Raw genomic sequence first — 10,065 nt, 5'->3', positions numbered from 1 at the left:
TTATATTTTTTATAATACTGTATATATAGATATAAAAACAATCAAACCACGTCTGTCGTTTCTGGCGTCATTTTTTTCCAACGCTTCTTAATTTCTGTAGTCACTACATCATGTCGGGTTTCCCGAATTTAGCACACGATCAAAGGAGCAACAGCCCTCACTCAGTTTTTACTCACACGATGTGTCGCTTATAATAATAACTCTATATACGGAAAGTCCCGATAGGGAAGAAATTTATGGGAGAAAAAAAGAAAAGATCGCAGTGTTTATAAAAAATAAATAAATAAATAAATAAACACTTAAGACTTCGGGAAAAAGTTTACGTCTCGCTTCGCATGATGGAGCGGGTCCCTGGGCGCAAGTGGAGAAAGTGGAGAAGATCCAAAGGTGCAGCTCCGACTCCGCTCCCTATATAAGGAGACCGCGGTCACGGAGATGACGCGCAGACGCCCCGGAGAGACGATCCACTTGCGCAGGCGCACCGCGGGGGTCTTCATCAACACCCCCCCCAACCCCCCCGAGGGAGGCCGCGAGCGCGGTTTCAGCGGGGTGTGGCGCTCGCGCCAATTGGCTCGTTGCTTTTCACAGCCGTCCACGAAAGGGTGACCAATCAATGGATCCCGGAGAAGCGGACAGAAGGCAATTCACGGTTGTCCCCTTCACGCGCCATGCATATTTTAAACCGTTATTTACCTGACACCTTTTCCAAGGGGTTTAGAGCATAAAAATAAATTTTAAGCAGAGTATTTTTACTTTATTCATGCAGGGTGTGAGTCCATCAAGGGTGGTTACAGCTGGAGTGGCACTTCGAACCAGCAACCAGAGGCTGCTGCCCTAATCAGCACCGCACCTGTTGCAAGCGGTGTGTCGCCGGCGATACACCATCAAGAGGCGAGTAAGGCATGGTACTTGTTTGCATATTTTTTAGATGCTTAAACACACAAGCTGGCTGAAACCACTTGTCCCGTTCAGGGTCGCGGCGAGCCGGAGCCTAAACTGGCAACACAGGTCGTGAGGCCGGAGGAGGAGGGGACACACCCAGGACGGGACGCCAGTCCATCACAAGGCACCCCAACTGGGACTCGAACCCCAGACCCACCAGAGGGCAGGACCCGGCCAAGCCCGCTGCACCACTGCACCCCCCTACATGCTTAAATGCTTAATGGAATAATTGAGAATCAAAGACTAAAGGTTTGTTGGTTCCCTGTACCCGGGGGGTAAATATAAAGAAACCTTCAAAGCTTTACGTGTTTCCGTACGCACGAGGAAGACAGAGGTGAACAATCTTACTTTTAATATCGGTTCGTCAGCGTTTATGGTCCTCGGTCTTCCGCCCCAGACACGTGAACGTGCCGCGCACTGCTCTGTGGTGCTCCCCAGTCTAAGTATTATACTTCGTTAAATGTGCAATCCATGCATTTGTGATTGCCTGAAAATTTTCAGGAAAACCAAAAACTGAAAAAAATAATTTTGGATTAATTCAGGAAGACTAGAATCTAATGCAGACTAATTACATGCAATATTTAATCCTCATCTCTTGAGTATGTTACATACGCACAGAACAGATGTTTTCTTATGGTTGGATGGATGGATGGATGGATGGATCAACGTCAGGCCCACTGCTAGTGCAGGTTGGGACCACCGGTCACATGACCTGGGCCATACTGTCCCCATATGCCAACTTCTGGATCATGTTGAATTATCATCAGTTCCAGCAATGGCCGATATTGTTTCAGCTCAGGGCGCGAGTGTCAGAAGTCAGAAGAAATCAGTCCATTAGGAACAATATATTGCTCATTTTGTTGCCATGACAACCAGTATGCTACAATATGTGGTTCAGAATAAATTCCGTCTGTTCTGTGATTGCGCTCCACCCACGAATGAAGACAAAGACGGGATGATGGGGGTGCTGGAGGGGGGGATACAGGAACAGCCAGCTGAGGCTTTTCCTTCAGACCTCCTTTATAAAGGTACTCAACTGTTTCACGGAACGCACCGAAAAAGCTATGATCCCTTCTCGAGCTAAAATGTCGAGCCATGTGCACACATCACACAGATTGTTTTTTTTTAGGAATTCTCTTTACCCTGTATGATAACCTGGCCTTCCCATGTCACGCTGACAGCAGTAGGTGAAAGAGCAGGATGTCGGTTTGTATTCCAGATGAGCAACTTCAGTACGATGTCGTTGCACAGCAATACTAAGTGATGAAATCGTGATTAAGTAATGATTTAAAAACAAATATTATTTCACTTTAAGGCATCGCAGGAGTGCAGCTGGGTGTAAAACATCCCAATAAGTAAACCATTGATTCTCAGTTTGACTCTGCCAGTTGTTGGACTGGCCGTGGGGTGCGCGCCATCCCCCCGTCGTGCCGATGAGCGTTTGTCCCGTTGCTTTTCGAAGGTCTCGGCAGCCACTGGAGTGTAAGCGCACCGCTGCGCATCTTGTTCGCTTCATTTGCCCTGCTGCTCCACGGCGCATCCCTGAAGCCCAGCGGGTCTCCGCTTTCCTCACCAAGTGTTCCTTCACTAAAGATGGCACATTTTCCCATAAATACGGTATGTTTGAAAAATAAGCCGTTTACGCTACTAAAACAAGTCAATTTGTGACCCAGTTTGATGAAATGTTTGCTCTGAATTTGAATCTGATTTTTTTCATATATGTGTAATCAGATAATTCAATATATTCAGTCGTAAGAAGATGATAAAATGTACATACACACACACACACACACACACTGTCTGAAACCGCTCATCCCAAGCGAGGTCGCGGCGAACCAGAACCTAACTCGGCGACGCAGGGCGCAAGGCTGGAGGGGACACACCTCGGACGGGATGCCAGTCCATCGCAAGGCACCCCAAGCAGGACTCGAACCGCAGACCCACCATAGAGCAGGCCCCGGCCAAGCCCGCCGCACCACCATGTCGCCCCCTTTCAATAAAATGTAAATAAATAAAATGTATAAAATAGACATATACATTTAGCTGATGCTTTTCTCCAAAGCGACTTACAATTGTTTACCCAGCTGGGTAATTTTACTGCAGCAGTTTTAGGGTAAGTACATTGTTTAAGGGTACTACAGCTGGAGGTGGGATTTGAACTTGCAACCCTTGGGTACAAAGGCAGTGGTGCTAACTATACTATGCTACCAGCTCCCCATCTTATAATAAACATGATGTAAATGAAAGGTAAAATAAAACCTCTTCTGATGTACCTGCGTACGTGGTAAAGATTACTAGGAATATTAACCATACCAGATTGTTTTGGACTCAGACTCGTCATCGCGATTCTAAGCAGACAGTTTCAAAGAGAAGCCGTTAACTTGCCAACAGGCGCTGTGTCACATGTCGCTGTTAGGTGTCAGTAAATCATACTTCAATTTTACTGTTACCTTAGGCACATCACCTGTCCAGTGGTGCAACAGCACGTGTTTACATGTGACCCGAATTGTGGCGCACGTCCCACTTTGTCCTCAGTGCACAGCTCAGGCGAACTATGAATATTTCTGCATTAATATATTCAAATGAGCGACCCTCTATAAAGTTATTTATAATACTATAGAGTATTTGGTGGTTTACCCCTTTGGTGATTCTGATTTACTGTGGCAAAAAGAAAAATCCAGAGAGGAATTTATAATGAATTTATATAGACGAAGGGGGGCGCAGTGGGTTGGACCGGGTCCTGCTCTCCCGTGGGTCTGGGGTTGGAGTCCCGCTTGGGGTGCCTTGCGATGGACTGGCGTCCCGTCCTGGGTGTGTTCCCTCCCCCTCCAGCCTTACGCCCTGAGTTGCCAGGTTAGGCTCCGGTTCCCCACAACCCCGTATGGGACAAGCGGTTCCGAAAGTGTGTGTTTATATAGAGGAATATTGAAGTGATGTTGATTTAATTTGTTTACTGTTTCTAAAGACGTGCCCTGATTGACTGAGATACTGTTTAACTCACCGGCTGGATGACTTTACAACGTACTTTGAAATATCTTGCACCTGTGGTAAAATTGCATAGTATCTATTCTAACATTTCGAGGAGACATTTGGTTTAATTCCTCGATGAATCGTAAGGGAAATACGCTTATGACTATTTTTACCACTGAATGTTTGCGTAGAAATAGTCTCGTTAATAAGGAATTTGCTTTTTATAGACCACGTTGGAACATTTTGATATCTCTTTTTCATAAAACATCTCTGATATATTATAGCTTTGACACCCCACCTCCTGCCCTCTGTACACACACACACACACACACACACACACACACACACACACACACACATTCCATCTGCCAGGAAATTATTGCAGTAATGCATTGCATGTGTACTTTGTACTCCTGATCCAGGGGTCCATCAGTGCCTACAATCAGCTCTCCAGTGCCCTACGATTTATGAGGTATGACCACATGCTCATGAATATTTTATTATTAATCCATGTGCAGATCCAGATGTTACTTTCAATAATTTCTGCCCTGCAGATGACCATGTAGCCCGAGGGTTTACACCTATAGTATTCTGACCTCTGCAATCTAGATTAACACCAAATCATGATTACACAGATAGAGATGTTGTTTTGTCAGTTCTGCGGTATTGTAATTTTCGTTTTATGTTTCAAAGCGCAGGGGGCACAGTGGCGCAGTGGGTTGGACCGGGTCCTGCTCTCCGGTGGGTCTGGGGTTTGAGTCCCACTTGGGGTACCTTGTGACGGACTGGCGTCCCGTCCTGGGTGCGTCCCCTCCCCCTCTGGCCTTACACCCTGTGTTGCCGGGTTAGGCTCCGGTTCTCCGTGACCCCGTATAGGACAAGCGGTTCGGAAAGTGTGTGTGTGTTTGAAAGCACAGCGCATGGACAGAAATTGTATTCAGTTGTTGAGGGAGATGCAAATTAATTTTTTTAACCCACTTGCTTTGCACACCGTCCTGGAAGGAAAGCTCTCATTGTCTGCTGTTGCTGTTTAAGTGAAACTGAAGTGCACAGGTGGTATCAGGGTTAGGATGCACACCTGCATTTATTGGAGCACAAGTCTACTTTAGACATAATTTTACCTATTGCCACAATATAATTCGCTTTCTCATATAATAATTACGTTCGGTTGTTGCTATTAAGTGCGTCCCATAAAGTGCTTTAAGGGGTCGAGCGTTTGTGCAGGAGGGCTGTTTGTAAGTAAGAAAAAAATAAACCTTTAGTGAATCGTGCTTTCTGCTAAGCACTAATCATGTTCATTTAGAGAAGTCTTTGAGCAGAATCCCGGTAGCGTCAGGATGGAAGCGTTAATTACAGGTTTGCATCCCATCTGTTCAAAAGCTGTTCAAATATAATTATTAATGAACTGAAAAATGGGAAAAACTCAAGCGCGTCGTCATTATAGGTGCAAGACCTGTTCCGTGACTAGGAATGATCAACTGGTCGCCACCTGTTTGAGGTCATGATCTGTCTGTGAACTACCTGTTAGAACAGGCTCGGGAAGCAGCCGACCAAACCGGGAGAAAAAATTGGGCGGCCCAGTCCAGCCGTAGCGGACGCCAAGCTGGAATTAACTCAGCGGTTAGTGAGGTGGACTCATGACCAGGTACTGCTCAGCAGGAGTCAGGTGCTCATCTACTCTTGAGAAGGGCAATTAAAAGCAATTACTTATGTAAATATCCTTCTTTGAAATTAGACGAGGCGGATAAATCTCGGCAACTGACAGAAGAGTAAAGGGGTATCAAGATGTTATTAACCGACTGCTGTCCTTCCCGGCGAACCACCGTCCTTTACGCTGCCTCTGCCCACCTGCTTCCTGCACCTGCTGCGCAATGGCTTCGGGGAGCTCATCGGCGCTGCCTACTGCTTCGGGAGAGCGGAAAAAGGAAACCGAGCTCTGTGAAAAGTGGCCTTTTCAGCCACAACAGGAACACGCTGTTGTACCGGCAGGTAAGCGAGATAGGGAGCGGCCGTTAAACACGTCCGCTGGGAGGAGCGGGAGTCCGTCCCCTGTGTCAATAAAACATATGTTCGCGGGTGTCGACGTGTAAACCGGTTGGACCCAAAATCTCCGCTTGTCCCGAGCCTAACCCGGCAACACAGGGCGGAAGGCTGACGGGAGAGGGGACGCACCCCGGACGGGAAACCAGTCTGTTGCAAGGCACCCCAAGTCGGCCTTGAACCCGAGTTGCTTATTGATGACGTTGTAGCTAGCAGTACTTAAAAGTTGATAAAACGTGCGCTCTTAACCGTCCCCCGTTAAGCAGCCGCCCTACAGAACATGTAATTTGTGATGACTGAAGGCTGGGGTTACATGCACCAAGCAGGTCAAGAGAGGTCAATGGGCCAAGACGCTAACCTGGCTCTCACTGGAGCCTGGCTGGGAACACGGCCCATAACGCTGGTAAAGGGAAGGTGGTTTCGAGTTTAACCTCAATGACTCGCTGAGCAACATACGCGCTGCCAGTGTTCAGGATCTACCTGAAATGAACCGTTCATTAATGATGTCCACTCAGGTGGACATACTGCATGTTTTTAAGTGTGTCTTTTAACTATAGTCTTGTGTCATAATACACCTCATAGTGGACGTTCGGTCTCAGATGGGTGTCTCTCCAGTCACGTCTCATGGCGTTACTACTACTAAGAGGTAGGGGAACAGTGAGGCTATGGGGACTGGTCAGTGAAGCCCCATCACTGTCCTCCCGTAAGTATGTCTTCCAGTCGTCGTGGAAATGTCACGGTCCGCTTCTTGTGCACGGCACGACGCAAAGCAGCAGACGACAGCTGACGTCCAGCAAGGCATGGTCATTTTTCCAGTTCCTCGTCCACCTTTCCCTTCCTTACAGACCCCCCCCCCCCCCCCCCGTGAATAATTCCCTTGTCCAAATGTGATTTTACATAAGTCTATTATTAGGTGCAATAATGAAAAATGCAAGGGGGTCTGTTGCATAATGCCAGATAATAGATTTCTTAGTGGTTTGCTAAGTAACAGGATTTAGTGTGCTCTCCTGAAAGATAAACAGGCTATAAATAAATCTGGCGTACTGTTTTAAAGTATGTTTTAAATGTTTCATAAAAAGGACTGGGAATAAAATATACAGCTTTCTCTGGGGCTGGTGCTTGCGGTAGATTCTTCAGTGCCACCTTATTTTTTTTTTCGTGAAGGTTCCTCTGCATTTCTGATGATTGTTTCACTCTGGTCCCATACGATACGTTCTGAGCTCTGCCCCCTCTGGAAAAAACAGCCATGCAGCACTCGTTTTGTAACATCTGTATTGAGTAGGTACCTGACGGTTAAGGATTTGGAAGGAATTTCATAGTTCAGCTTCTAGCAGTGTCCCTGCTGCTGCGTCATTGTAATCTGAATATTCAGTAATCCAAATGTATACATGTAAACTGTTATATCTATATCACTAACGTGAGAAGAAAAATGCCTACAAAGAAAATGATGTAATACAGTGAAATATCACTGTATGATAAATTATCAATATACTTTATCGGGTAAAATTCACACGTGTGATACTAACACACAAACACAGATACACACCCAATAAGGTGGCGTTGCTCCCATCACTGAAATCATATATTTCTATGCTTTAATTACTGACATACGTACACTTTTATAAAATATTTATTCACACAGCTGTGCTCGCCTCATATTTGCCTGTCGCTCAGACCTCTTTCCATTGGCTCCGTTCGATCTTTAAAAGAAATTAGATGTGATGTTTAATAGACCCCATGTATTTTCCATTAGAAATGCTTTTCTTAATGTCACCATCATACTTACTATTGTTAGATGCAACGCGTGCGAGGTGCCGAGTCGGAGCCGACCCATAGCGACCACTCGTGCGGTTTCCAAGGCGATTCAAGGGAAGAACAGAGGTGGGTTGCCAGGTCCTTCCTCTGCATGGTGGGGGAGGCAAACACAGGGAGAAAGACAGGGCCGCTGCACACCCCAAGCAGGACTCGAACCCCAGACCCACCACCCAGCAAGGCACCGGTCAAACCCGCCACACCCCCCACTATTGTTAGATAGGTCTGAATTAAACAAACGTCCCCAATGCAATATTATTTATTTAGGTGACAAAAAGGTTTTTTCCAGAAGCCAATACATATTCTAAGATGCATTACTGATGAGCAATTATATAACACACACACACACACACACACACACACAACCACTTATCCCTTACAGGGTCACGGGGAACCGGAGCCTACCCGGCAACACAGGGCGTAAGGCCAGAGGGGGAAGGGGACACACCCAGGACGGGATGCCAGTCCTTCGCAAGGTACCCCAAGCGGGACTTGAACCCCAGACCCACCAGACAGCAGGACTGCGGTCCAACCCACTGTGCCACCGCACCCCCCAATTATATAACATGTACGTAAAAATGCTGAGCAATCCATAGCTAGACAGTGAGGGGGCCTGGGTGTGTTTTCAGCGGCAGATTTTGGGCTGGATGGTGCGAGACCCACGCACACTGTTGAGGGGCGTGTGGAGAAGATCAGGCCCGTAAACGAAAGCGGTGGAACCTGGGGTTGGGTTGCAGATGCTGTTGGAGATAACTGTTTCTCCCATTAAGACTAAAACGGTTGAGCTGAAAAGACAAATCAAGGCCACTGAGTAGGAATATATCCAGTATTCGACAAGAAGTGAAATCATAGATAAGTTAATGTGCTGCAAACCTACAAGGGGGATGTGGTCTCTCCTCTAGCTGACTGACAGTGGATAACATCATCTAACATAGCTGAGTTCTTAGTGCACAGAATGTTCCAGAAATGGCACACAGTTGATCTACACAACCTGAAACCTGTTTTGGCCTGGAGTGAAAATGTGACTATTTTGATTTAAAAGGAGAACCAAAGAATCCTCCCGTCCTTTGCAAGAGATTATTCTCCAGAATATTCCTTGTAAGGTGGCAGCCAGGGGTGAAATCGGTGACTGAAGGTCTGATAAGTTCTATTGGACCTTTCACATGAGTTCCTATCAGTCAGATGAGATGAGCCAAGAGGGTGAACGATTTTGGCCAAATGAAGCATGTTGTTCTACAGGAAGTTGCTGGTCTGTCTTTCTGGAACATTCTACACACAATTGTTCAAGGTAACAAAGTTGTAAAAGTAGGTTGCCTGTCTACTGTTGGGGCAGCAGGTACCATAGCAGTTAGTGCTGTTAATTTACAGTCTGAAGGTTCCTATTTTGAAACACACTCCTGCTGTAGTGCTCTCGAACAAGGTATTTACACTGAACTCCTCCAGCAAGAATACCCTGTAGTATACATGGCTATACACTGGGTATCCATGGGTAAGTAACGGCAAGTAAGAGCAGCATCGTGCTCCAAAGGGTAACTGCCACACAGACGGGCTGGAGACAGGAGGTCAGGTAATAGACCCAAGTGCGGGTCGGCCTTATTTCAGGAAGGCTTCACGCGAGGGTCAGAAGCCAGGAGATCAGAATGCGATGCCGGGACTAAGGCAAGGACTAAACGCTGATTCTGCACGATCCACACAAGGAGGCGTTTGCAAGAATCCGCACCTGTGCGGTTACAGAGCTCGCTTTATACCGGACCGGGTTAACAAGTTGCAGGTGCGGTCGCTCGGCTTGATCCCGGGGGCGTGATGGCAACGCCGGTGCCTCATTCTTCCTGGGCTGTGCGTTCCGGCTTAGGTTTCAATCCAGCACAGTATGTGTGGAGGTTGCACGTTCTCGCTTGTGTATTTGTGAGCAGGGGCATAGCTAGGAATGGTGGAAATATTGCTGGACCCCCCCATTTTTTTGAAAAAATAAATACACTTCACAGACATGCCATCTCTGACAACTTGAAAAAAATGGAGGTTCCACCCCTGACCTTTAAAAAAATCTGAGCTCGCAAAGAGGATAACCTTGTGGACTGTGCATGGGGGGTCCCCTTGAAGGAAATTGCAGGGACCTCTCCATGTGTGGGGCCCCTACGAAGATCACCACCATGTACCAGGCCTGTAGCTACGGCCCTGTGCCCCTGTTTTTCCTTTAGTCGTAAAACGTATCTGTTTTTTTCAGGTTCATCTGCTAAATGAGAGTCAGTAGTAATGTATTCTTTAGGACAGCGTCTAGTAATGTAATTTTCGGAAAAGCCA

Source organism: Scleropages formosus, chromosome 1, assembly GCF_900964775.1.
Source record: "Scleropages formosus chromosome 1, fSclFor1.1, whole genome shotgun sequence".
In the NCBI taxonomy this organism is placed as follows: domain Eukaryota; kingdom Metazoa; phylum Chordata; class Actinopteri; order Osteoglossiformes; family Osteoglossidae; genus Scleropages; species Scleropages formosus.
Note: the sequence above shows the minus strand (reverse complement) of the source record.